This window comes from Conger conger, chromosome 2, assembly GCF_963514075.1.
Source record: "Conger conger chromosome 2, fConCon1.1, whole genome shotgun sequence".
Classification (NCBI taxonomy): Eukaryota; Metazoa; Chordata; class Actinopteri; order Anguilliformes; family Congridae; genus Conger; species Conger conger.
In genome coordinates, this window is record NC_083761.1 from 30,460,534 (window position 1) to 30,467,531 (window position 6,998).

Here is a 6,998-nt window from a genome sequence, read left to right on the forward strand (position 1 = left end):
GCAAAACAGCAGCTAGCAATGTCCTATAATGGCAGAAAAACATTTGTTAGTGCATAGGCAGTGTGGCGTTCTGGAAAACGCAATATTGTAGCGCATTTTAACAACAACATAACCTTGGAAGCTAAATGCTTTCCTACTCATAGCGTTAACAAGATAGATTAAAATAAATACCTCAATAGGCTATGCACGTGTAGAGTCTCAAGCTCCACCACCTTGTCAATGGCGACCTACAATAAAAATTGTCATCAGGCTTACATGGAACATTACGTGGCTGCAAGTAACAGAGCAAACTGCAACATACCTTGAAGTCAAACAGGAACTTGCATAGCGGAACAGGGAGGAACATGAACCACCAACAGGTAAGGCATTTCCTTGTACCTTGTTACTGGAGCCTATTTATAGGCCCCCAGAAATGATTGATATGCGCGTCAGTAAACCAGACTCTGGAATGCACATTCACCTAGCCTATTCGCTAGTTAGGGTGTTAGTGAGTAATCAGTACTTGCAACCTGTTACACAAAGTACAGAACCGAGGGAGAAGGCAGTCTCGTAATCGGTACACCGTGCAAAAAGTCCAGTAACCAGGAAAGCTGTCAGCGGGGCAGAAGTACAGGCAGACTCGATGATGGGGCAAGAGTCAAGACTGCGAGGAGTTCTCTGTTTCCCACGTCATAATTTCTCTCCTCTGGTGAGAGCTTCTTGGAGAAAAAAGCGCATGGGGGTTGTCAGCGACAGCACGGCTCCCACCCCAGTGTCAGATGCATCAGTCTCCACAATAAACTGGCGAGTGGGATCGGGGTGCACCAGGTTAGGGGCGGCAGAGAACAGTCTCTTAATCTTCACAAATGCCACCTCCGCTTCGAGACCCCAACGGAATGGCAAGGCAGTGGATGTGAGCTTGGTGAGGGGGGAGACAACTTGGCTGTATGATCTGATGAATCTGTGGTAAAAGTTGGCGAATCCCAAGAAGCATTGGAGTTGTTTCCGTGTGGAAGGCGTAGGCCAGTCAGTGACCGCCTGAATCTTTTTGGGATCTGCCCTGATCTGTCCCTTCTCCAGAATGAAGCCAAGGAACTCGACAGTGTCTGTGTGGAAGACACACTTCTCCGCCTTGACAAACAAAAGTCTCTGAAGAACTTGTCTGACATGTGTCTCATGCTCCTTGACATTCATTGGTGGAGTAGATCAGGATGTCGTCGAGGTAGACAAATACATGTCGGCCCAGTAAGTCCCGAAGTACATCATTGACTAACGCCTGGAACACGGCAGGTGCATTAGTGAGGCCGAATGGCATGACCAAGTACTCAAAGTGTCCGAGGGAGGTATTGAAGGCAGTCTTCCACTCATCACCCTCTCGGATACGAACCAGGTGGTAGGCATTGCGTAGGTCTAACTTGGTGAAGATGGTGGCATCGTGTAGAGGGTGAAAGGTGGAGTCCATCAATGGCAGAGGGTATTTGTTTTTTACTGTAATGTTGTTTAGCTCTCTGTAGTCGATGCAGGGACACAATGAGCCGTCCTTCTTCTGCACGAAGAAGAATCTGGCCATCCGAACATGGCCGTTGAGTCAGCAGGGTCCATCGTGGCAAAATTGTTCTGAGACGGGTGCGTGGGGGGTTGGACCCAAAATGCACGATTCAGACAAAAGGGATGTAATAAAGTCCAGTCAGGGCTTTATTCAGGGAATGTCCAGTCAGTGTAGTCAAAAAACAAGCAAAGTTCATGCACATGAAATCCAGCCAAAACCAAGGTACAGTACCGAGGGAGAAGGCAGTCTCGTAATCGGTACACCATGCAAAAAGTCCAGTAACCAGGAAAGCTGTCAGTGGGGCAGAAGTACAGGCGGACGGTAGGCAGGCTTGGGGTCAATGACAGCGCAAGAGTCAAGACCAAAGTCCGTTCTGCGGGGCAGAAGCACAAAGACAGCAGGCAAAGTTTGAGGTACAGGCAGGCAATGGTCAACAAAACAGAAGTCAATAACGATGGTCAATAAACAGGCTTGGATCATAATGGGTAGGCAATAGCTTGACAAAAACGCACTGACGAACAGGAGGCAACAATTTCGCAAAGATATGACATGAAACAGCTTATATGCAGGTGTAGACAGGTGCAGGCAATTAGCTTGAGAGCAGCATGCAAATAGAAATCAGGTGTGGAGGATTGACAAGTTAACGACAAAATTAGTAATCATTAGTAATAAACCTATCCTGCCCTAGCATTAGTAATTTAATAAATGACATGCACAAGAAACGTAAGGTAACATGAACACATGGTTAGAATGTTAGTATTGCCCAATCCTGATCTAAAGTTAGTAGATTAGTAAGAAGACAAGGGAAATTAAAACAATTAGAGAAGCGTGAGTGACAGAAAGGGAGAGAGAGAAAAAGCATGAATGCAAGGTTTGCAGAAAGACACGAAAAAGTGTATGCTAATCAATGAACAGAACAACATAACATGAAACAACATAAATCGTGACATAACAAGTTTGTGAAATGTGACATGAATAAACTACATAACGTGACTTGACAAGACTAACAGAAAATCGGAACAACTAAACATGAAACGTGACATGAAAATGAAACGTAACAAGAAATACAACATAAAAACGTGGTGACTAGACTAACATAATACGTGACATGACAATAACATAACTAAGACAATGACTAAACATGAAACGTGACACAGTGCCCTCCATAATGTTCGGTACAAAGACCCATCATTTATTTATTTGCCTCTGTACTTCTCAATATGAGATTTGTAATAGACTGTCAGATTTTACTAAATGGCATTTTTTATACATTTTGTTTTCACCAGATTAACAATGGTAGTATTTCTGTTCAATGGTAGTATTTCTCCTGAGGAATGTGATTTATGATTCTGGTCGCTTATTGACTATCCCAGACACTAAAACACGTTAATTTATGTGAATTGGTCCAATAATTAGGAAGAACTATTATTAACTACACAACTTCCCTGTGTTTGGAAGACAGTGTTAACACATGATGTTTCATACACCTATTAACAATGTTCCAAACAGCACCTGAAGCACAACTACTACAGTTTTGCACAGGTTTATTTGGCTGAGCCATTTCAGTCTGTCCGGTTCTTGTTAGCAACAGCTTCCCCACCACACTGTTAGAGCGCAGCACCATGCCTTGTCTCTGGATGCAGAAACAGATCACGTACGTGACTCCTCCAAAATGATTATGAAAATGGAAGAAATCATACTTTACACACATACAAAAACCAAAGCTGATCTGGAAGTAAAGTCTTATTTATTCGTCATGAAAGTTGCACTGATTGGAACATTGTATGCTAATTTGCTGTTCGGAACAGGTCAGTCAACATTAAGTACTTGCATTTTAAACGAAACACACAATATAGCATTATTAATAGAATCTGCATGCTACCGCCATCTACTGAGTTGATAGAAAACTGCCTATAACCAAATCCTATTGGGGGCTATTTGTGGAGAACATTGCCTGAATTATGCCTATTTCTTGAAAATTATTTTAATTTAATAGTGAGCCAGGCAGCAGCTGAAGCTGTGATATTATTGAGAGAATTGTTACATTACAAGACACCGACAGCACCGCTCCATAGCTGTTGTATAACATAGGCTACTTGGAAAATACAATGGCAAAAATGTTCATGATCTTCGCATAGCTCACAGGACAGCACTATGACAGAGTTCAGGCGTTGCTGTATTATGGCAACGCCTGTCCCCTGCTGTGTTTTTTTTTTTTTTTGGCAACCCAATTTTCCAATTAGCACTCCCTCATGCTATAAAAGCAGTGTCATTAAATGTGGTTACACTAGATGCAATTATAAAATGTGTCTGACAAATGTGTCTGACAAATGTGTTTCATGTGACTATCCGTCTTGATTTGCGAGAGAGATTTGTGTCTGTTAGCAGGCAGAAGTGCGAGAGGTTTTGGGTGACTAAAACATGGCGGACCGGCTGTGGAGAGACCAGCTTGTCCAAGCTTGGCCTTTAGGAGGCGGATCTCAAGTCTGGCCTTGGTTTGCTGCAGTCGGGCAAGAATAAGCTGTTCCTCTGCTAGATGGATCTGTACTTCTGCCCTTTCAGTCTCTTTTTGCAGAAGTACCTTATAGGCATCATCTTTCTTTGGGTGCTTTGAGCCTCTCTCTGGGGGTCCTGTGGGAACTAGGCCTTCTGGCTCCACCTGTGATTGACCTTCTCCCTCGATTACAGGGCTGAGATTAAGAATAAATGTTTCTGAAGAAGGCTCACTTTCTGCTGTCATCACAGGCTCACCATCCTCTGCAACATCTTGGATCCCATGCAGAGCTTCCGACTTTTCACCTCCAATAATATCAAGGACTATGTCTGTGTATTCACCCCTCTTATATGGGTTGTTGCCTGTTTGGCTGTTCTTGGCTTCAGCGTGGTCTTTTGTTGCCCTGGCCTTAAGATTCTTCCACCGAAATCTTAGTTGCTCTGTTGTCCTCTTCTGGCCAAACCCCATTGCATTCACGTGTGATTTCAGCCCAAATTTCCTTCTTCATTTTACTGCTCACTTCACCACCCTTGGCAGAACTAAAAGATCCTACCAATGACCTATAATGGCACCTAACACCCTCCAGTAGGGCATGGGTTTCAGCAGCAGAGAAATTCAGGCTTTTTGAGTCCATGGTTCCACCGCTTTGATGTAGCAAGCATCATTTTATAGGCCTTGGGTATGATTCCATTAATTGAACACAAGCCAAAGCAATTAAGCTAACAGGTGTGTTTGGGAAGACCAATTTACACAGCCATATGTATATTCAGCCTTTCTCAGCGGACTCAGAGAGAAGGTCACAGAGAGGCAGTGACATGGCAGGTGTTGTCCATCGCCACCACAGGAGAAGATACCGCCAAAGGGTGTATGTTGAGCGTATAGATCCACTGCAGAAATATACCAATGAGGAGCTGTATGCTCGGTTTTGCTATGGAAGAGCTGATATTCAGTATATTATGGACCTTCTCAGGCCCAACCTCCAACGCAGAAACCAAAGGAGTCATGGTCTGTCTGTGGAGGAACAGGTCCTCATTGCTCTTCGCTTCTATGCATGTGGGACTTTCTACCAAGTTGTGGATGACTACATGGGTGTGGAAAAATCAACTGTTTGTGATGTTCTGAAAAGTGTCAACTGCATTGGCCAGCCTGATTAATGAATTTGTTTCATTTCCGAAGGATGACCAGATCATCCAGGCCAAGCAGAATTTTTTTCTTTTGGGGAATATGCCCAATACTATTGGAGCAATCGACTGCACCCATGTGCACATACAAGCACCTCATGAGAATGAGTGGGAGTTTGTAAACCGAAAGGGGAGACACAGCATCAAAGTTCAACTTGTGGGCAACGCTGAGCTCCTCATCACAAACTGTGTTGTGAAGTGGCCTGGGTCTGTCCATGATGCGTGCATCCTGAGGGAGAGCGCTCTATATAGAGAGCTCCAAACCAACCAACCAAATGGTATCATATTAGGAGACAGTGCCTACCCTCTTCTACCATGGCTGATGACCCCTTTTCTGGCTGCAAACACGCCTGAGCAGGCACGCTTCAACACTGCTCATTGCAAAACAAGATGTACCATTGAGCGCTTAAATGGAGTTCTGAAGAGGCACTTTGCATGCCTTAACTACTTGAGAGTGGAACCACAGAAAGCATGCAACATAATACTTGCTTGCATTGTCCTACACAACATCGCGACCAGGCGCAAAGTCCCTCTCTGTGATGACGTCCCTGATGCACCTGAGCCCATTGGAGACACTGACCAACCTCCGGCATTCTGTCAGAATGAGGGCCCGACTGGACGACCAATAAGAGATGCAATTGTTAGACACTATTTTTGATAAGTCCATGACTGATGATTGTGTCAGTGTGATTAATGTTTAATGAACAAAGACAGAATTTATTATTTGAGTTCAATATTGACAGCTGTTTGGGGGATTATTTTATGGGGCCGAAATATTTATTATTTATAATTTGCTGTACTGAAAGGTTGCTAGCCTACATAGCCTACCTACTTTATGTACTTCCTGTTGAACAATTCAAGTGAAATTGATGAATAAATATAAATACTGTAAAATGCATGATATAAATGTTGTATTATTTAACTAACCAATTTTAGTTACCTAGTTTTATTACTGATATCCACCATGAATCCACCCTCCTGCTGGGATCAGTTTAACCCTGATTTTTGGGATCAAAATAATCCCAATCCTACCAAAAAGTTTTGAAAAACCCAAACTCAAGGTTTGATCCGGATCAACAACAAGATTGGATTACGTGATCCAATCCAATTTCTGAATCCTTTTTTCTTTTGAAAAACCCATTTTCAAGATTTGATCCAATCCGATAGCCGTAATCCGATCAGATTACTTTTGAAAAACCGGCCCCAGATTACTGCGTTGGCAAGACAGATCGGCTATCCTTCACGGGGCACGTCAAGATTATCCAGTGAAGTGCGCTTCCAACGGAGCCACCCGCCAGTCTCCAACCGCTTCGGCACCGACAGCTAGCACGCTCCTGTTCTTCCCAGATTGGGCCTGGAGCCATTTCTCATCTACCCTGCGCGGATTAAACTGCAGTATGAAGGTGAAAAGAAGATGTTCGACTCCCCTTAAGCCGCCGAAGATTTCATCAACTCTCTTCCACGGAGGTCCACCTCTACACCGGTACAGCGCGATGGTGGAGCTACTGCCACAACCTCAAATCCGACCATAGAGAAGAACCACGGGGATCCTCCACATGCCAGAGAAGGCAACTTAGTGGATATGAAGGAATGAACTTTCATGACTTAACATATACAAGTTGTAGCAGACAGTCGCAGGATCCTTACTACAGGGTATTTTGGAATATTTGGAATGTAAGATTAGCTAGGCTACTAGTTGCTTCCAGTCTGATTTAACACTAGCATGCTAAATTAGCCTAGCTCCACCAGTTCGAAAGGTGATATATCTTTTTTGTTATGACTGTGTGGGCTTATC

The 6,998-nt window shown here is 43.8% G+C and overlaps 1 pseudogene; it reads left to right on the forward strand.

Annotated features, from left to right (window-relative positions):
* The first annotated feature begins 4,837 nt into the window (after nt 1–4,837).
* Nucleotides 4,838–6,530, forward strand: LOC133121213 (putative nuclease HARBI1; annotated as a pseudogene).
* The last annotated feature ends 468 nt before the right edge of the window (nt 6,531–6,998 follow it).